Below are 22,176 nucleotides of genomic sequence, written 5' to 3'. Positions count from 1 at the left end.
GAATGATGGGGAACTGAATAAATTGATATTTTCAATATTCCACATCGTTCAAAGTAATCACTTATGCGGCATAATCATGTTGACATACTAGATCATCGAAGTCAAGCAGTGTTGAACCTGGTCAGTACTAGACGGGTGACCATTTGTGAATACCAGGCACCGCATGTGGGAAGATGGCAACATCTCCCTGCAAAAACCTAACGTCAGTATCTCACATAGCCAGAATATCTGTTTGACTGAAAACCGCTTGTGAATCTAATATTTCCCAGAAACTTCCTCTTTCAGAGGAAGTTGGCTCAAATCTCTGAGGGTAAATGCCACATCAATTAGCAGAATACTAGGTATAGAAATCAATTGGTTCATATAATTCTGCTAACATGAGGAAGTTCACATAAAGCAACTAAGACCATCAGGAAAAAGAGTGAACAGAAATTGTTATTGAATTACTGGAGTCAGATACATACTAAAATATGAATATTTTTATTATCATCATTTCTAATGATCTAAAAAATAAAACATTGACAGTTGATTTTTTTACATAGTGAAAAATTTATTTTAGTATTTATTCCAGGCAACGACGTAAGTCTGAGGTGGTTGTCTGACTTGCTATTTGCTTTTTTGTTTCCTCTCACCACTTGAAATTATTTTGTATGGGGGGGGGCTGGAAAAAGGCACACGTTTAATTTACTCACTTTTGTGTGACCAGATAGAAGTACACATTCACACATATGCACACAAATAAATACACATCGGTCATTATTATAGAGTGGGAGATTGATACATAAAGGAAGAAGTTTTATTTGGATATATAGAGGAATTAACACAAATGAATTAACAAAATAATTCATACAAATAAATTATAAACGTTTACATAAATATCATAATATATAAATATCATAATATATAAATATCATTCAAAGAGTTCTTCACCAGTTAAGTAAGTACAGAAATATTTAGGTTTAAAATATTTTCAGCTTCCGCTGATGTGTGAGTATGAACAAAGCTTCTTTCTTAGAAGTGCACGCCTGTGGAACTCTGTTCCGGTTGCCTGTTTCCCACCTGACTACAACCTGGATATCTTCAAGTCCAATGTGAACAAATTCCTGATTAACCGCCTCCTTAAGTAAGACACTTTATCAAATCTCCAACACTAACGTATTGTACACACAATAACCCTTATCCCCGAGTGGCTTCCGGGCCTTGATAAGTGGTGACTACCTTGTAAAAAAAAAAGAAGTTAAGTGTGTGTGTGTGTGTGTGTGTGTGTGTGTGTGTGTGTGTACTCCCACAAGTTGTTTTAGGTAGTGCATATTGATATGTAGAGTGTATGTGTTGTTTAAAATGCTATGTGTCAGATTTTGTTGTGGTTACAATTTTCTGATGCAGGGCAGGATAGTTGATAATTTGTGTTAGTTTTTTTTTTTCATGCATAGCGCGAGAATCAATTCGCAGTGGGTAAGTGCCAAATCTTTATCAATTTCTTTTATTGCTTTTTACTGAAGATGGATTTTACTCTTCTTGTTGGATGAAAAATATTTTTTCTTCTGTATTTCTGAATTTTTAAGATGAGGAATGGCAATTCGTATTATATGGTTTACTACTGTTCTTATCTTGAGTATTATTCATACAACGTTTCGGTCAATGTAATCTCCGACCCTTTTAAGAGGTATCTTGTCGAACTCGTGAATTTTTCTGTCAAACTCCGCAATCCGCATGGAATTTCAAATGGAACCCTTATTTACTTCACGGGGTAACGCGCTCTCATTTAATATTTTATTTAATCCATGGGAGTGCATGTTCTCGTTCCGTCAGCCATGATGGGGGTAGAAATTCTAAGTAATTCATAATTGTATTTTTAGTGTCGCTCCCCCACTGAGGGTTGAACCTTCAACTCCAAGAAGACTGTAACTTACAACTTAATTTTATCAAGTATTTTATTAAATGCACTACGAGTCCTTGCAAATGTGAATGTTTTCTACGATTGGTTTTATTTGAATTTGGATCGATTTGGTGCCAAAATATGCAGCTCTTTTTTTTATATTATGAATATTTTTGTTTGCACGGTTTTACCATAAATAAAGAATTTAGAGTTGAAGGTTTTATGTTTGGATTTCACAGTCTTCGAGGTTTACGAAGACGTTCCATGTTTTTATGTTTTGTATTTTGATTTATTGTTAAACTGCACCCCCTCCCCACAGCCGCATTTACTTTCTCTCAGAATTCTTTTTTGTTTTTTCAGATGATGAACATTGCTCATCTCAGCATGTCTTCGACTGACAATGACTCTACTTTCAGAATTGTTTCAATCTATTCTTCTATTTTATTAGAATTTCATAACCAATACAATGCTTCAGTGGTTCTATGCCGCACAAATAATACAATCGACGCACAAAAATATGTTTTATGGTGAAAAGATGTAATTAAGCAGGCCATTTTATTTCATAGGCTTTCTCATTTATTCATTATGGTATATATATATATATATATATATATATATATATATATATATATATATATATATATATATATATATAGTATATATATATATAGTATATATATATATATACTATATATATATATATATATATATATATATATATATATATATATATATATATATGTATAGTCAGAAATGAATACTTTGACCAAATTTTAAGGCTTATTTTATGATTTGAAAAAGAGAGAAATGTTTCAAAAGTATTCGATCCAATACATAATGGAGAAAAATAATGTTGTATGATATTTATAATCAATAGACACGAGGATGGTAAACTTTGAAGTTTACTTTTGAAGTCGAAAGCACTCTAAGGCAAAGCCTTGATTGGCATTAACTTGTTATTTTCTGAGCATTAATAGCAGAGTACACCTGACTCCATTCTCTTATCTGGTCTAGATCAGAAAAAACCCAAGATTAAACGCAGCCAGTAATAGTTCTGAGGTCAATCAAGTACATTTTTGTAGAAAAATAAGAACAAGGAAAAGAAAAAAAAAAAAGAAAAAAAAAGAAGGAAAGGAAAAAGAAAAATGGTAGCCCTGGTGTCTATAACTGAAATAGTGACTATTATTACTTATTTTCTCTAATAACATGTCTCAAGACATTCTATTATTAAATTCAAGATTGGTCTGTAAATAAATATTGTTGAACAGAAATAATCTGATTCTGTTTAAGTTATCTGAGCACGTGTGCGTGATAATATTGCCTATTTAGACACAATGAGATACTGTGTTGCAGTGTGGGAAAAGAGAATAGAAAACTGCAGTTTTTCATTTCTGTTTGCTTTTGGTTTTATTCCTGTAATGATGAACTACATCTTTTAAATAAGTTTTATTGCTGTAATGATGAACTACATCTTTTAAATAAGTTTTATTGCTGTAATAATGAGCTACATCTTTTAAATAAGTTTTATTGCTATAATGATGAACTACATCTTTTAAATAAGTTTTATTGCTATAATGATGAACTACATCTTTTAAATAAGTTTTATTGCTGTAATAATGAACTACATCTTTTAAATAAGCTTTATTGCTGTAATAATGAACTACATCTTTTAAATAAGTTTTATTGCTGTAATAATGAGCTACATCTTTTAAATAAGTTTTATTGCTATAATGATGAACTACATCTTTTAAATAAGTTTTATTGCTATAATGATGAACTACATCTTTTAAATAGGTTTTATTGCTGTAATAATGAACTACATCTTTTAAATAAGTTTTATTCCTGTAATAATGAACTACATCTTTTAAATAGGTTTTATTGCTGTAATAATGAACTACATCTTTTAAATAAGTTTTATTGCTGTAATAATGAACTACATCTTTTAAATAAGTTTTATTGCTGTAATGATGAACTACATCTTTTAAATAAGTTTTATTGCTGTAATAATGAACTACATCTTTTAAATAAGCTTTATTGCTGTAATAATGAACTACATCCTTTAAATAAGTTTTATTGCTGTAATAATGAGCTACATCTTTTAAATAAGTTTTATTGCTATAATGATGAACTACATCTTTTAAATAAGTTTTATTCCTGTAATAATGAACTGCATCTTTTAAATAAGTTTTATTGCTGTAATAATGAACTACATCTTTTAAATAAGTTTTATTGCTATAATAATGAACTACATCTTTTAAATAAGTTTTATTCCTGTAATAATGAACTACATCTTTTAAATAAGTTTTATTGTGTAATAATGAACTACATCTTTTAAATAAGAACATGTAACTTTGAAAAAAGAATAAAAACAAATGAAAATGAAGTGAAAATATTAGAATGTTTGGAAAATAACTGCCGATTTACAAAACATTTTATTTAATCCATTTATCAGCATTATATGGATTCTTCGGACTACTGTTCTCATCTTGAGTGTTATTTTTACAATGCTTCCGTCGATGTAACTTCGACCTACTTCAGTTGTATATTGTTGAACTCGGGAATTTTTCTGTGGAACTCAGGAATCTGCTAGGAATATCAGGAATATCAAACGGAACCTGTTAGTTATTCCACGGGTGTGTGTGTGTGTGTGTGCGCGGGGAGGGGGGCAACATGCCGTCGTTCCATCAGCCATAACTGTGCCCTAATTAATTATATATATATATATATATATATATATATATATATATATAGTAGGGACAAAATTTTAAGACCTAATATTTGTTAGAACTAACTACTGTGAAAAGCTGAAATTTTGATAGCTGGTGGTTGTTATCATCCATAATAACATACTAAAATTTGAATCATTTACAAAGGATAGAAAAAGAATTATGACAATTATTTATTTTCAAAATAGGAACGTCCAAAAATAAGGGACAAAATTGAGAAAAACAATGTAAACAGTATGCTATATTCAAAGTTTTGGATTTCCTCTAAAGAATAAGTCTTACTTAGACATTTGTAAACGTTGCATCAACCGGCGCCATGGCGAAACGCCAAAAACTTGATTACTCTGTGAAACAAGCTATTGTGAAGCTACACAAGGAAAAGCACACCATTAGAGAGATTTTCCGAGAAAGTGAAACGTTCCAAGAGTGTTGTAGGCAGGGTTGTTAAATCCTACAATGATACTGGCAAAATAGTTAGTGCTTTTAAAACCGGTAGACTCCACAAAACTTTGCAGGAGAAGATCGAATAATGCAGTGTATGTCATTAAAGGACCGTTTTAAATTTTGCACAGAAATTAAATGGGTTATGAATAGTACTTCATGTGTTAATGTATTAATTTTGTCCCTAAGTTTTGGACGCTACTGTATATGTTTTTATTATGCTTTTATTATGGATTTTTTGCTTAAATCATTACAAGTTGTTTCAATAGACACGACAATAAAATTATTATTGACTATTTTAAAAAACTGATTACATATAATGATAGAAGATGTATTGAGACACAGGAATGGGTATGTTTGATCTGGCAGAACGGTGGTTCATTAAAATAGTGGGGTCTGCGTTCACACTTGGTCCACAAAGTATGGAAATAAAAAATTTAAAAATTAAAAAAAAAAAACGTTTACAAGTGTTTTTGATATAGAATGTACATAAGAATACTTTGATAAGTATGTTTTAACTTAAATAGGGATGGTATAATAAAATTGGGGGGTCTGCGTTCACACCTGGCCTCGATAGAATGGAAATAGGCACAAACTTTAATAAAGACTTTTCATATCTATCTGCGTAAGTATACTTTGATAATTATGTTTCAGTTTGAAGAAATATGGTATAATAAAATTATGGGGTGTTCGTTTGCGCTTGACCTTCATAGAATGGAAATATGTCACAAAGTTTAACAAGGTTTTTTAATATAGATTCACAGAATATTGTGATAAGTGTTTCAGTGTGAACAGGTATGGTATAATAAATTATGGGGTTTATCTATTTTATTTTTACTTTCATCATATTTTGCTTTGGTTTTGATACCCCGAAATTTGAAGCTATCTCTTTACAACCCTTCCTTTTCATAACCTATCATACTTTCATAAATCAGAGTCCATTTTCTGTAGGCTGTTTTTGAACCCAGTCAACGACGGGTACTTTTGCTAGTACATATATATATATATATATATATATATATATATATATATATATATATATATATATATATATATATATATATGTGTGTATGTGTATATATATGTATATATATGTATCTATACACACACACACACATATATATATGTGTGTATGTGTGTATATGTGTATATATATGTATCTACACACACACATATATGTATATATAGGGCGAATGAACCCTTTTTCAGGATCAACGGCCAACTAGCACCATGTGTGTTTGTGTGTGTGTTGGGGTGGAGAGGGCTCCCTTACGCCGTGGTGAAGGTAGCCTTTCTAGGAGAAGCAAATCTCTGATTTAAAAAACCATAAAGCGGGAAACCAGTACCCGCATTAAGATGCCCTGCAGTTTAACTTGTTGTTGGCTATCTTGCTCTTGCTTGTTGCTGGATCTCAACATTTTGAACCGAGAGAGAGAGACTTAGCTGTCGTACAAAGCTAAGACTCTGTAACATCATCTGTGTATAGATACTCCCTCAGGCATTTGTCTGTTAGAATGTGTGTGTGTGTGTGTGTATGTATATATATATATATATATATATATATATATACACACACACACATACATACACTAGCTGTACACTGCCGCGCGTTGCTGTGGCTCAATTTGGTGTAATGGAAAATTCTAATACAAAGAGAAAATGCATGTTTCTTATATTCTTAGTACAGCAATCCACTCCAAAAAGTAAAAAAAAAAAAGAAGGAGGCGAAAATGAAAAAAAAATGTTACTCTTGCAGAATGGCTTGAGCTCGATCAACAATCAGTGGATAAAGCTGAACGTAGCAAAAATGTGGAAACGCTAAATGTTTTTTTTTTTCTGTATAAAAAAATGTGAGTTAGTAATTGATATTTGAGTGAGGGGGGAGTTACTATACACAGATTCGAAAAAGTTGTCCAAAAACAAATAAATGAAAGCAAAGGTAAGGTAAGTTATGTTTTTACCTAATTGGATAATTGTTTAGTGTTTTTATGTAATGTAAAATGTTTAATCGGCTCGAAAAACAGAAATGGTTGCACACTCTGTTGAATACGTTAAGTTTGGGAAAGTAAGTTGAAAACTAAAAACTATACAATACAGTGTCAAAAACCCACCGAATATATGTTACCATGACATAGGCTGAAATAATCGGTGGGTTTGTGACAGTATTTTGTATAGTTTTTTAGTTTTAACTCACTTTTTCAAACTTAACATAATCAACAGTGTCCGCCACCATTTGTATCTTTCAAATACACCGATAAACACTGTTTTTCAAGCCGACTAAACGTTACATTAAATGAAAAGGGTTTGTATTACTAAACACAGATACAAAGAAGTTGTCAAAAAATAAATATATAACAAATAAATGTTATCAAAGGCAAGAAAAGTAAATGTTCTACCTAACTGGATAAGATTATAGTGTTTTTATGTAATGTATAATGTTTAATCGGTTCAAAAACATGCAGTGTTTATCGGTATATTTGAAAAATACAAATGGCGGCAGACTGTATCAGACACGTTAAGTTTGGGGAAATTTTGGGAAAATGAGTTTAAACTAAAAAACTATACAAAATACTGTTAGAAACTCACTCAATATATGTTACTGTGACGTAGGCTGACATATAATCAGTGGTTTTAAACTTTTGCTCGATACAGGTAACGACTTTTAAGAGTTCCTTTTAGTGATTACCTGGTTTGAGGATATTTGTACAACTAAACGGCAAATCTGCCCCAAAAATCCGGTATTATTTTACTTTAAGGCCCGTCTCATGTTCGTGTATAACGAAATATTTTATTGTAGATTTCGGTGTACTAAAAACGAATTTGCAAACCGTTTCTGTCGCAAAAAGAAAGTTTTCATATGAAGAAATTACTTTTTCGAAAAGTGGGTGATCACTTTTCAATGTAAATTTAACTAAGAATGAGCACCCACTTTCTGACCACCTGAGAGAGGGGCATTTTTCTGTGTGTTTCTTGACTAAAAAGTTTTTTGTTTGATTTCTTTTGCATGGTAATAACCCCTGAACTCTGGGACTATTTTCCCTTTCACAGCCGTAGCCTTTGTTTATGCTACGCGCGAGCATAAACAAAAGCTGTTTAGCCAATAAACATCGGAAAAAATCCCTCCCTCTCTCAGGTGGCTAGAAAGTGGTTGTTAAATTTACATGGAAAAGTGATCGCCTACTTTTCGAAAAAGTAATTTCTTCATATCATAAAAACTATTTTTTTGCGACGGAAACAGTTTGCAGATTCGTTTTTAGCACACCGAAATCTACAAAAAATGTTTTTCTTATATACGAACGTAAGACGCACGGCCCTTCATGGAAAATTTTATCAAAAATCCGGGAGAAAATAGTTTTCAATAAAAACAGCAAATGAATTCGATAGAAAAAAATGGATGCTATTTTTAAAAAAATTTTCTGTGTGTTTCTTAGCTAAAAAGTTTTTTGTTTGATTTCTTTTGCATTTTGCAATTTAAACAGGTAATTTTAAAGGATTTTCCAAGGGTAGAAAGAAAGCCCTCCCCCAAAAAAATCGTGGCCACAAAGTGGGTGATCATTTTACGTTAAATTATTATGGAAAAGTGATCCTCCACTTTTTTAAACTAACATTTTTCATATCTTGGAAACGACTCGTTTGCCTTAATTATAAACGTTATTTTCATTTTCAGTGACCCCGAATACCTATAAGAGTAGTAATTTTAAAGGAATTTTCGAGGGTGGAGTAATTCTTCATATTTACCTTCTCCCCCCCCCAATAAAATAAGAAATTAAGAATTAGACAAATTTATTTTAGGTAGGCTTCGCAAGGAAAGCTTTTAAAAATTAAAAAATAAGATAAACAAATGATACTAGTGCACTTACCGATCCGCCCTATTTTTTAAATCCAAGTTTAATTAAAGTTTTATGATATGTTTTTTTTTATTCAATTGTAAGGTTAAAGTACAAAAAAAATATATGTATATAATTTAAAAAATAGGGATTTTTTTTTTTACCTATCTATTAATTAGATAGTTAAATACTGTAATTCGAAAGTCGTTCACGTGTGGTGCACGTGAAAGGCTAATTTCTACCGGAAATGAAATGGCGAACAGTCTCGTAGTTACAATAAAAAATATTTTTATTTGATTTAATATATTTTTATAATTTGCGATCTTAATTTATTTTAATAACATGCAAACATTCCTTGACTTTACAGATAAATTTTCTGAAAATTTCAATTAAATTGGTAATGTAGAAATATGGTTCTATCGACTTTGAACGAACCAAGAATTACATTTTTATATATAGAGAGATATATGCTATCGGGTACCATTGAAATATTGACATCAAGTACCTTCGATATTTCTATTACATTTTGGCGTTGGTTTTGTTCAATAATTGATTTTAAATATTCATTATTAGGAGTGCATGGTCGCCCATTACCTTCTTTATCTTTAAAGCTATTGTTATCATTATGAAATTTCTGAAAGAATGCTCGCACCCTCCAATCATCCGTGAACTCTTTTTTACCAGGCTCTATTAATATTGGTGGCTATTTGTGAAGCATTGTCATCAGGTTTAAATCGATGCAATAAAAGTGTCAGCACTTTAACTTTGATATCTTTGCTATTAAGTATTATTATAAACTAATCCATTTGTCAAAATGGTGAGCGTTCGCTAGTGGGCTGGAGGAGTGATGTTCAGTCTTAGGTTAAGTCATACCAAAGATGAAAAAAATGGTACTTTATGCCTCCTTACTAAACTCTCAGCATTATAAGATGAGGATCAAGCGGAAGTGGATAAGTCTAGCAAAAGAAGTGGTGCCTTCCTTTACATCTTCGTGTCATAGACAATGTAAAGGTTGATCCATTTATTGTTTATATTTGTTAGGGTTCATATATTTCAAAATTATATTTTGAATTAAATTATTGTAAACTTTTTAGAGAGTAGACACAACTTAGCAAGCATGTGAAAAGTTTTTTTTTCTATAAATCACCGCAAAACTATACTAAACTAAATCAACCATATAAAAGTGTAGTATAATGAAGACGAAAGTAGGAAGACCTTTTCAAGGCTTTATGAAACTGAATTTTACAGTAGAAACCACAAGACAAGAGGCCAAACGCGCATAAATAAAAAGAACACGTATTTTAAACAGGAAAGTCACGTGCACAAGAATTATAACAAAGTTTGTTGGTTTTTGTTTCCCCCCCACCCACCCACCCCGACAAAGGAAGGATTGGACCTAATAATTCACTTCCTTTTTTCCGTTCGTTTGCTTAGTTGTTCGCACTTTTTTTTTTCAATAATCACGCCTTTTTTTTAATTTCTTTTAAATTTTTGCTTTTTAACATTTTGTACAAACATTAGTCATGGTGAATATAAATTTTTGCCAGAACGGATTTTCCGAAATAACTATGGTTGCCTTTCTAGGGGCATTAAAATTATCGCTAAATCGTTCGTCCGTTTGTTTGTTCGCAATTTTCTCAGTTGTTTTGAAATTTTGCACAATCATTAGTCATGGTAAAAGTACATTTTTCACTCATGGACAAAGATCCCACATGCTCAGCTTGTTTTTTTTAATGAAATTATTACAAAAAGTATGTCAAGAAAATCATTCCGTATTTTCCGAATAACCAAACAATATTAAAAGGCTCAAAAAGTTGGTAAAAATGAGTAGATCATAAAACACAACAAAGATTTAGATAAAACAACATCTGACTACGAATCAATTGTAGATAAACCCTCATACAAAAGGGAGGGATGATAATTGGCACATCCAACGTTCCTGGTGTAATAAACATGAGTACATCCGGGTTCCTCCTAAAAAGAACTTGATTGGATATTTTGGCCGTAAATACCGATTGGCAGAACAGCTTAGGAAAAACAGCAAAAGATATGCTGAAGGCCTCACACTTAAGATCCGACCATGAATACTCGATTACTAGATTATTACACAAATAGTAGCCAAAAACACTCAACTACTTGAAACGAATATATACCTTTCGCGATATATATCAGTTCCCATCTTTTCATTGTCAATTCCAATTGTCTTCTTTCTTTTTTTCTTTTGCAGATAGCACACGGAGCATAAAGCCTTTTTTGAGGTAAGACATTTTATTTGCAACAATTTTATGATTTATTTTGTCTAGGTTTAGTTTAGGTTAAATATATTTTCAGTAGTGCTAGGACGATTAATCGGAATTGGGAATCGGAAAATTGGAATTCTGTGAGCATCAGAATCAGAAATATCTGTGTTTTTTCTCTGATGCCAAAAACCAAAAACCAAAAAACAAAAAACAAAACAATTCTTTTATTGTTTTGTTTTATTGTTTGTTTGTTTGTTTTTGTTCAAAACTTAATTTTCCTTAGCTAGTATTAATAATAACAGCAATAAATATTTATTGATTTTACACTTTTAAAAATTTTTTTTTTTTATTACATTTTCACCCCAAACAAGGCAAATTGCCACTTTGGTGTAGGGGGCTACTATCAGGGGCAACAACTACTGGGCTACTATGTAGGGATTTGGGCAGAAAGGTGTCGGTTCACGTTACACTTGAACTTCTGCATGTCAGTACTGTTGGGGAAGCAGGGACCTGGAATGGAATTCCAGAGTCTTGCGGTTCTGGGGAAGAAACTATTGGAGTAAAAAGATCTTTTACATCTAGGGACCTCTACAGTGTGGGGGTGGGATCTAGTAGCTTGTCGGGTTTGTCGAGGGTGCTCGCGTCGTGGGGGCACAAGTGATTGCAGTTCGTCAGAGCATTCACCACTAAAATACTTGTAGAAAAGGCAGAGGGATGCAACATTTCGTCGATGGGACAGAGGCTGAAGCTTAGATGCCAGTTCAGGGCCTATCAGGTTTGCGACTCTCTTTTGAACCTTGTCAAGGAGCGAGAGACTAGTAGCAGATGCACCAGCCCAGATGTGGCAGCAATACTCCATACATGGGCGAATGGTGGCCTTATAGAGGTACAGGATACTTTCGGGTGTTAGTAGTTTTCTAGCACGGTAGAGAGAGCCTACCTTTCTTGCAGCGGCCCTGGCAATGCCTTCAATGTAATTGTTCCAACTCATGTTTCCTGTGAACGTTAGGCCAAGGAGTTTGAAAGATGGACTCTCAGATAAAGAGTCGTTGGCCATTGCTATGGGTGGTAGAGAGGGTTTCTTGTAATTATTGAATGAAACTAGTTTAGTCTTGGCAGCATTGAACGCGACCAACCACTTTTGTCCCCATTCCACTACAGATTGGAGGTCTTCCTCTAGTGTTTTTGCCATTTCTTTAGAAATGTGTTCATTCGTCTTCCTGTCGTGCCTGCCATAGAGTGTAGTGTCATCAGCATATATACCCATCTCAGAGGCAATGTTGTCGGGGAGGTCATTTATGAATATCATGAACAATAGAGGTCCAAGGATAGAACCCTGGGGCACTCCCGCATTTATATTATATTGTTTAGATGTGCGACCGTCGAGGACTACCTGGATTTTTCTCTTATCTAAGAAGGATTTAATTATGTTAAGTATTCTACCAGTGATACCGTATGATCTGATTTTACTGAGGAGACCCTCATGCCATACCCTGTCAAAAGCCTTAGATATATCTAGAGCTACCGCTTTGCCTTCCCCCGCTTTGTCCAGTGAATGGTATATACGTTCAGAGATCACAGTGAGGATATCTGCTGTGGAACGGGCTTGTCTAAATCCATATTGTTTGTCAGTCAGTAGTTTAGCATCTGTAAGATGATGGACTAGAGCATGGTTAATTATGGTCTCAAATATTTTGGCAAAAAGTGGGAAGAGGCTAATGGGGCGATAGTTTGATGGGTCTGTCCTTTCGCCAGAATTCTTGAATACTGGTACAACAGAAGCAGTTTTCCAACAGCCCGGAAAGCAAGCTTCATTAAGACATTTGTTGTAGAGTTTGGAGAGAACTGGAGCTACTTCGGCTGAGCACTTTTTTAATAGCACAGCTGGGATAAGATCGGGTCCACATGCTTTTGAGGTGTCAAGGTTTTTTATGATAGCATGCACCTGAGAAGGGGTGGTTTTCAGATCGTCTAGTGTGGCGTCTGTCCGCATAGGAAAGTCAGGTAGGGGGTGGTTGGAAGGGTCCAGTGTGGAGTTTGAGGCAAACCGACTGGCAAGCATGTTAGCCTTGTCGGTTGCTGAGGAGACAACCTCGTGATTGTTGGTTAGTGGGGGAATTGTTGATTGCCCATTATTTACTACACTGTTGTAGATTTTCCAGAAGTCTCGAGTTCCTAGTTTTTGTGCTTCGATGCGCTTTTTAGTGGTTTCCGTAAATTCTCTCTTAGCTGTCGCTATTTCTTTCTTAACGTTATTTCTAGCTTCTATATACTTCAGTCTGTTTGAACTGGACTTATGTCGGTTAAACCTACGGTATGCATGCTGCTTTTGAGTAATGGCAGTTGCACAAGTCGATGTAAACCATTGGGGAGAGTGGGGCTTACTATAAAATTTCCGCATGGGAACATGCGCTTCGATTGCAGTTTTGAACCAGTCAGTGGTCTCGTTTGCACATTGTTCAGCAGGGAGAGAGAAAATATTTTTCCATGGAGCATCTCTAATTAGTTCCCTGATGGCTTCCCAGTCAGCCTTATTATAATATCTCGTTGTTTTGAGCACTGGCTCTTCAGTTTTGGGTCTAGAGTTTAGGGCGATTTCAACCATTATCACTGCATGATTAGCGTTCCCGAGTGGGCTGTGGGCCTTCGTTATGCAGTCATCGGGAACTGTGGTCAAAAACAGATCTAGAAGTGATGCGTGTTGTTCTTCCTGGTCAGGGAAACGGGTTGGAAACGTAACAATTTGTGATAGGAAGTGAGATATAGCGAAGCTATGGGTTGTGCTGCCCGCTGCATCTGTGTGAGTAGAGAATCCAAGCCAGTTTTTGTGGTGGACATTAAAGTCACCAAACACATGTATTTGTGCGCTAGTGTCGAGGGACAGTGCCGTGTCTATGCTGTCAGATACTTTGTTTATTATGGAGCAGTCCTGAGTCGAGGGAGAGCGGTAGAGAAAATAATAGTAGCTAATACTGTGTTGCACGTTTAGTCTAAAGCACATAAAGGCTTGATCATCTGTTTCTAGGTTTGTTTCTCTAGTCAAGGGAAGGGTATTACGAATGTAAACTCCAAGTCCGTGCATATGTCTGTCAGAGTCCTTACGGCAGAGTGGGAGATATCCAGGCATGTTAAAGTGGTTAGAGGGAATGGAGGAGTGTAGGTTAGTCTCACTTAGTGCTAAGATATCCGGGGTATTTGTTAAGAGAAATGCTTCAACATCAGCTAAGTTAGTTCTAAGCCCACGGATATTTGTGAATGAGAGCCTCAAGGGAGGAGGCAAGTTGAATTTGTTTGTCCCTAATCCTGGTTTAAGCTTATTTTTAGATTGTACTGTCGTCATATTTTTTTTTTTAAGAGTTTCGGTAAGGGGGAGCTAAACAAGAGGTTATGCGGAGCTTCAGACATGCATCACAAGTAGACCATCAGCTGACCTTTCTCCAATTAGGATTGTGGCCTCAGGAAAGCCCACCGGGGATGAGTGCAGGGTCCCTTTCCATGCGCGTCATGGCACTGCAAACAACCCGATATTATTCAACTGTTGATGGAGCAGCCGCTCTAAGTGCTACCAAAGAGTTAGGGCTCCTGTACTACCAGTCGGGAACAGCAGCCAGGAACTGTCAATCCGGTACCCTCAACCCTTTAGAAGAAGGTCAACCCAATTTAATCGCTCAGGCATATCTTATACTCAAGCACTCCCAAATGTTCAGTTTTAGGGGTGGGGCATGCTGGGAATGGGGAAGAACGGCGTTCATTGCCCTAGCCAGGAAACAAGATCTACCGCTGGGTGTTTCTGTCGAATCACTGAGATAGTGTCTCTGCGCTTGACTAATAGGCAAAGAAGGAGTATGGAAGCCGGGCGATAGACAGAGCCTATCTACTCCTTAAGCAATTTAGGTTTGCAAACCGGTGAATTTGTTTGAGTCACCAGCTCTAGGAAGGTTGTCATCCAAGACTGAAGAGGCCTCTCTCCCCTTTGGTTTAGTTTCAGAGTTTTCCTTCTCCTAGACGGATGATCTGGGAAGACCTACTGGGTCCGTCAGCCCTGAGAGGGTTTTCTCCGCGCCTAGGTTCTAATCCAGGTATTTCTGCGACCCCGCGTTGTTAGTGTTACTGGGTTAATTTGTGGGGGATTATATCTCTACTGATTAGTTACACTCCTCAAAGTGATTTAGGGACATGCTATTTACTTGTTAATGGATAAAGGGGGTGGGTGAAGTTCATGCAGTGTAAGCGTCTATGTTTGTAAGAGGGCTTGTTAGGGAGGAGATAATGTGATTTTAGTCTTACTCTTTTTTTATTTTATTAATTAATTAATTAACTATTTTATTAATTAATTAATTAACTATCAGTAAAACTACGATCTAAACCATCCACAAATTTATTTTTACGTTTATATACATGCAGATATTACATGGATTTTTATGGTAACTCGAAAAGTAAAGAAAAAGCAACAATTCTGTAGCAAAATATTTCGAAGTTTTAAAAGAATCCGAATCGATAATTGTAATGGGATCAGGAAAAATATTGAAATCGTCCCATCACTAATTTAAATTTTAAAAGAAAGATTTGGAAAATACCAATAAATCAGATAATTTTATTATGAAAACAAATGTTATTGGAAATATGTATTGCATACCTGTAATTTATTGTTTTGTATTGTTTTTTGAACAAACGATAATGAATATTTGTGCTTGAAAATAATTTTGTCTGAAGAATAGGTTCCATAAAATGCAGTTAAATAAAAAAAGAGAGAAATAAAGTTTTAATACATATAAGATTATTAAAATAAAAACATATTTATGAAAGAAAAGAAAATGTCTTTTGATATTATTAATTTACTGCTAAGTAAATGGTGCATTGGAAAACATATTTCTTACTAAATATTTGAATCTGGGATTATGGTAACAGTTAGAGAACTTGCGACTAAAAGAGGGTTACTTCTTCCAACCCTCCACATGAAATTATTACTCCGAGCAGAATCTGTAGATTGAATTGAATATAAAAATTTCGAAATAAAAAAATAATTTTCAACACAAATTAATATTTGCCTTATCATACTAACTTAACAGTGTTTTTATCTAACTTCTGATTATAAATCTATTCCAGTCAATGATACTGAAGCAAATCTTATTTTATTTTATATATAACTAGTGGAACAACCTGGCAATGCCGGGATAATAAAACCAAAATAGAAAAAGGAAAATTTCATTGTTTTATATAAAAATGACAAGAATTTTTAGCCCGTTAAAAACAGGCAAAAGTTATAGCCTGTTAACTTAGAATGAATGCTTTATGCCAAATTGATGGTTAAATATGATTAAATTTGTGCTCAGTTTTTTCATTAAATACTAAGCCCAATGAATTCCTCATTGTGCATCAAATGGAGACCATAATATTTAGTTCACTGTGCTTTATTATATCAAAGGCCTATACAAACTTTCCAACCAGAGTTGGCTCAGTAGTTTCCTTCCAGAGTAAATGTGGTATTGTGGTGACTAATGCCTATTAATCCCTAACTGTGCATCGAACGAATACCATAATACTTAATTCGATGCACCTTATCATAAAAAAGATCGGCCTAGTAATTTCTAAGAAAAAATGGAACGGACAGATAGACAAACTAAGAGAAATATAATATAGATATACATATATTCCAATGAATGTTATTCTCGTATTGATCTTTCATTTCATTAAAAAAAAAAAAAGAAAAAGAAACTCGGATGTGTATTCCTCTTCTTGCATGTATTTCTTGTTCTTTAAAATGGAAGCTAACCTATATTTTACAATTTTATTTCTTTTCATTTATTTCTACCCCAATAAAATTGTGTGACTCCTTCTCGTCTGTCTGTGTCTTTCTTACGACTACGTTACTTATACATTATTGTGTTTTTATTATTATCTATTTTACGAATAGATTGTTTCCGAATTTTTGAGATGAGGATTGATAATTCGTATTATTTTAATTATTCAAACTATTGTTCTCATCTTGAGTGTTATTTTCACAACATTTCAGTCAATGTAACCTTGACCTTTTTCAAGTGTAATTTGTTGAACACGAGAATCTTTCTATTGAACTTGGGAATCTGCACATAAGGACCCGTGGATAAAGTACTTGGTAAAATTAAGTTGTAAGTAATACTCTTCTTGAGGTTGAAGGTTCAATCCTCAATGCGGGCAATAAAAAAAAAATACAATTGTGAATTACTTAGGGCTTCTACCAGGTCATGGCTGAAGGAACGAGAGCATGCTACTCTGTGTGGATTAAATAAAGGCTTCCGTTCGAAATTTCATGCAGATTTTCGAGTTTGGCATAAAGATTCCGAAGTTTGACAAGATACACCTACAGAAGGTCGGAGGTTACATCGGTAAAAAACCTTGTGAAAATATCACTCCAAAACCCATTTCTAAGGCAGAGTTAAACACAAAGTTGTTGCTTTTAATGTAGGAAAATCTATTTCCTCAAAAGAGGCACTCTGGATTGAGACAAAAAAAAAAAAATTGTCTCAGTCTAAAAAGATATGTCCTCCATCGATCAATAATAGTACAGATACTACACTTTGAATTATTTATTTGCAAAAAAATATAAAAGTTATTATTTTAATTTTAAACAAATTAGGCGCAAGGTCATCATAATTGTTGCTATCGGGAGTGATCCTACGTAAAATATAAAAATACAAAACCGGCTTTGAAATCTAGTGGCTAATACCTATTCTACCCTATTACCTATTTGTTTTTAAAAAGAAAATACATTGCAAGTCTATATCTGCTCTATCCTTATTTTCATGGCAAGTGCTCGACTGAACTTCAATCTATGGTCCCCCTCCCCTTATAAAATATTCATAACAAACACTAGTCCAGCTACAACTGTTAACAATTTCCTTTATTTTCTATCTGTGCCTAAAACTAAACGAAAATTTCATGAGCAAAGTTTCTTTCCTCGAACTATACATCTGTGGAACACAATACCACATGCATGTTTCCCACCTGACTATAACAAGGCCGTTTTCAAGTAAAATGTAAAGAATTCTTGTTGAGTCGTTTCCTTAAATAATTAAATCTTACCCGGTTTCCACCATTACCAGGATAATTTCTCACCGACTACCTGACATTCGTTATCCTCAAGTGGCTTTTGGACCTTGATAAGTGGTGACCCAGTATTCAAAAAATGTTGAAAATTTTTATTTGTTTTATAAATGTAAGCATGAACAGATACTATACTTTGAAAAATTTATTTGCAGAAAATATTTAAAAATCATATTTTAATAAAATTGAACACAAGACTATTCAAAAGTGTAGGAAAAAAATTGGCGTCTTTGGTTATCCTTGGTCACCATAACTAAACAATGTCTACTCTATTCTTAGCTAGAACCATCACTCATCAATCACCATAATACCACATTCACTCCAGAGGTCGTCCTACTTAAATTGCCCAAGTCGCTCCAAAAAATGTATTGAAAATAAATAAAAACGTTTCATTTGATCCTAATCTGAAAGCCAAGTCTTTGAATTGGTTACCATTCAAATAATAAAAAAAAAAATAAAAAAATAAAAAAACGCACAATCTGCTATTTCTTTTTTGGTATAAGGTAGGCGGCGGGGGTGCACTTGTGAAGGCTTAGAAATAGAGGTACAGGTAAGAAGCAAGTAAAGAGGGCTGATGTTTAATGGGGCACCTAATAATCTGTTAAACAACTCAGAGCAGCAGCGGAACAATTGCCAATGTTAGCACTTGAAAACGACAGGCAACCACTCAAGAAATTTGGCAGCCCTTTTTTAACTTGGAACAGGGCATACACGAATTAATACGCGCGAGAGGGGGGGGGTAGAAAATAGGAACTCATTATGCCCCCCACCCTTCCCGGCTTTCAATTCATGTACTTGAAAGCTGTCAATGTTTGCTGTGTATACTGATGGTACAAATTAATCTGTTTCATATTATCTCTTAAGGTTTATGACGTATGTCACTCAAATTAAGGCTTCTCCACATTCAGTTGCTGACCTTTTTTGAATACGAAACTTGGCAACAAAGCTGGGACGAAAATAACAAAAAAATAAATATAAAAAAATAGGTGAATATATAAATAAAAATACCTTATCTTATTAGATTGCAAGGTTATAATTAGTTTTTTTATGGTCATTGGTTTAAGAAGTGAAGAATTGCTTATATCTGACCTCAATTAGCAAGAAGAATAAAAAGATGGCGGCAATTCGAAAGGAAAGGCCAATTTTCACAAGGTTGTTATGCTTCAGTGACAATAATCAAAACCACTTAGTTTGAAATTAAGTAAGTTAATGGGTCACGGAGCTGTCCGTTGTCCGTCATCAATTGTTGCTACGAGAGTGTGGCCTTTAAGGAACGTTTTGCAACCTTCTAATATTTTTGGTTCTGCCATATGACTTTATTTTACTTTCTTTTTTTTTAATAATAAAAAAATTATTTGCCAGTTCTTTGACGTTCTCATTTTTATTGGCAAAAATGTTTCCTTTTGATTGAAAATTAAAGAGAAAAAAAATGAAATGAAAAATCTGAACGGAAATTGACAAAAGAAAAGAAAATCTACAAGAAATATGAAATTTTGGAAGCTCAAATATGTGTTTCGAAATGATGCACGATGCTAAGAAAACCATGTTATATCACGTTACTACTACTACTACTACTACTACTACTACTACTATCATCAGATCAGGCTTCCTGACCTAAAATGCACCAAATATTGATGTTATTGTTTTTCTCTTTGCAAAACTTAATCATATTCTGCAAAACCAAAAACGAAAACAGTTTTCCTTTTACAAAACAACCAAACCAAATACCACGAATAAATATTTGAGACATAAAGACTTAAAACATAAAAGAATTACCAAAATGACCGTATTCGACATTAAATAACTTGAAAAGGGTTAAGATCAAACCAAATAATATGAATAAATATTTAAGGATATAAAGAACTTAAAACATAAAGACTTTTCCAAAAAGTTACTGGATTTAATGCCATTCCTGATGGGTTGGGCATGCAGCTTGGCACCCACAGGGAGAGTTTACCTACAATGAAATTGTTCTCATTTTCTCAACCTGGTTGGTACAAACGTGCTGGTGACTAGTTGAAGATCTGGGCAGTACCAATCAAAGGTGACCTGGTGGCGCTATCTGACTCACAAGTAATTGGTCTTCAACTATGAAATTGGAATTGGCAAACTATTTCTTTTTTACTCTTATTCACCTCAAACAAGACATAGTGCCACTTGGAACGTAACGGCTACTATTTGGGACTGTGCCTAAAAGGGGAATGATGATAGTTGAGAAGCGAGATGTCTGTTCACATTACATTTAAGCTTCTGCATGTTAGTGCCGTCAGGGAAGCAGAAAACAGGGAGGGAATTTCATAGTCTAGCAGTAAGAAGGAAGAAACCATTAGAATAGAAGGCTTTTTTGCATCTAGGGACCTCAACAGTGAAGGAGTGGGATTTTGCTACCTGTTGGGTTAGTCGGGGGTATGTACGTCAAGGGGGCACAATTGCTATGAATTCATCAAAACACATTCCACTCAAGTACTTGTAAAACAGGCACAGAGATGCAACATTGCGACGATGGGACACAGGTTGAAGATTTGGCCGATGGTGCCGTACCTATTAGATTTGAGACTCGTCTTTAAAAAAAAATTTTTTTTTACTTTATCTAAGAGTGAGAGACTAGTGGTAGATGCACCAGCCCAGATGCGGCAACAATACTTCATGCATGGGTGAATTGTTGCTTTGCTAAAGATATAGGATGCTCTCTCCATGTGAACAATTTTCTAGCACAGTAGAGAGAACCCACCTTCTTTGCTGCAATGTCCTCAATATACTTGTTCAAATCATGTGACTTAGCTCAGAATCATTGAAAGCACGTGCTGCGATTGTCAGAGACGCTGTATATACTTGTAAGGAAACTGGTTCAATCTGGCCCAAAATGATAGACGTTCCAAGTACAAGCACATATTGATCCACCCTGGAACAGGTGGCACTTAATTTCAATATCTGCTTTAAAACAATAGCCAAACCTGTAATGAATCTATCCAATCAGTGGCTCAGTGTCTCTGTTCATATTATTATCAAGTTCGAACTTTGTTGTCAGCAGTGACACTATTTATATATGATAGAATTTGTCCCCTCCCACATAAAACAGTCACAACAAACACTCATCTAGCTACAACAACTGTCAATAATTTCCTTTATCCTCTATCTGTACTTAAAAGCAAATGAAAATTCCATGAGCAAAATTTCTTTCCTAGAACTGTCCGTCTGTGGAACACAATACCGTGGGTCTGCTTCAGATCTGACTATAACATGATCGTTTTCAAGTCTAATGTAAACAAGTTCTTGTTGAACCGTTCTCTTAAATAATTAACCCCTACCGAAGTTCCACCATTATTAATTATCATGGTGTTGACTCACCGTCTACCTGTCACTCATTGACCCTTATTTTATCCTCGAATGGCATTTGGACTTTGATAAACGGTGACCTCCAAGTAAAAAAATAATAATTGAAGTAAATTGTTTGTGACTCAAATCCCATTACTTTTTAAACGCATCTCATCTATATATTGTGTTCATGAGGTGGCAAGTGAAAAAAAGAAACTATTATGTAGTTATTATAATTATAATTAGGTTGTGAGCAAATTTATTCGAGGGAAAGGGGGGGCACTAAAACTAAACAGTTTCTATGCCGTCTATAATTGCTTCCTCCGACCTTTGACCTGAAAGCAATAGCGAAAGTTTCACTTAATGTTAATTGAACCACGACTAATTCAAAGACTTGAATCAAAGTTTGAATGCGCGTCCATGAGTTTTTATTCTGACGGAAAATAAGAGCAGTTAAACAGTCGATATCTTATCCAGCGCAACTACTTATTCTCATCTCACTTACCATGTAATCCATCCCTCCAACCACCCTGACTCTGCTTGAAGCATTAGTTTCTGGTCAACTTTCAGCTTCTGTTTTTACGAGTAATAAATCCATGCGAAGAAATAAAATTGCAAAATGTAGGTTAGCTTCCAAATGAAAGAACAAGAAATTCGTGCGAGAA

General features: G+C 34.3%; 1 protein-coding gene across 1 annotated transcript in view; it reads left to right on the top strand.

Moving 5' to 3' along the window:
- Nucleotides 1-22,176, top strand: part of LOC145291908 (calmodulin-binding transcription activator 2-like) — a 2,646,613-nt gene that overhangs the window by 435,659 nt on the left and 2,188,778 nt on the right. Inside the window, exon 2 of the mRNA XM_080137770.1 lies at nucleotides 11,101-11,131. The gene's annotated coding sequence lies outside the window, so the exon portion shown is untranslated. The remainder of the gene's footprint in view (nucleotides 1-11,100; nucleotides 11,132-22,176) is intronic.

The sequence above is a fragment of the Euprymna scolopes genome, chromosome 2 (assembly GCF_053919585.1).
Source record: "Euprymna scolopes isolate OS-2025 chromosome 2, ASM5391958v1, whole genome shotgun sequence".
Lineage (NCBI taxonomy): Eukaryota > Metazoa > Mollusca > Cephalopoda > Sepiida > Sepiolidae > Euprymna > Euprymna scolopes.
The sequence above is the reverse complement of the archived record's forward strand: the minus strand, read 5'-3'. Positions and strand labels throughout refer to the sequence as shown.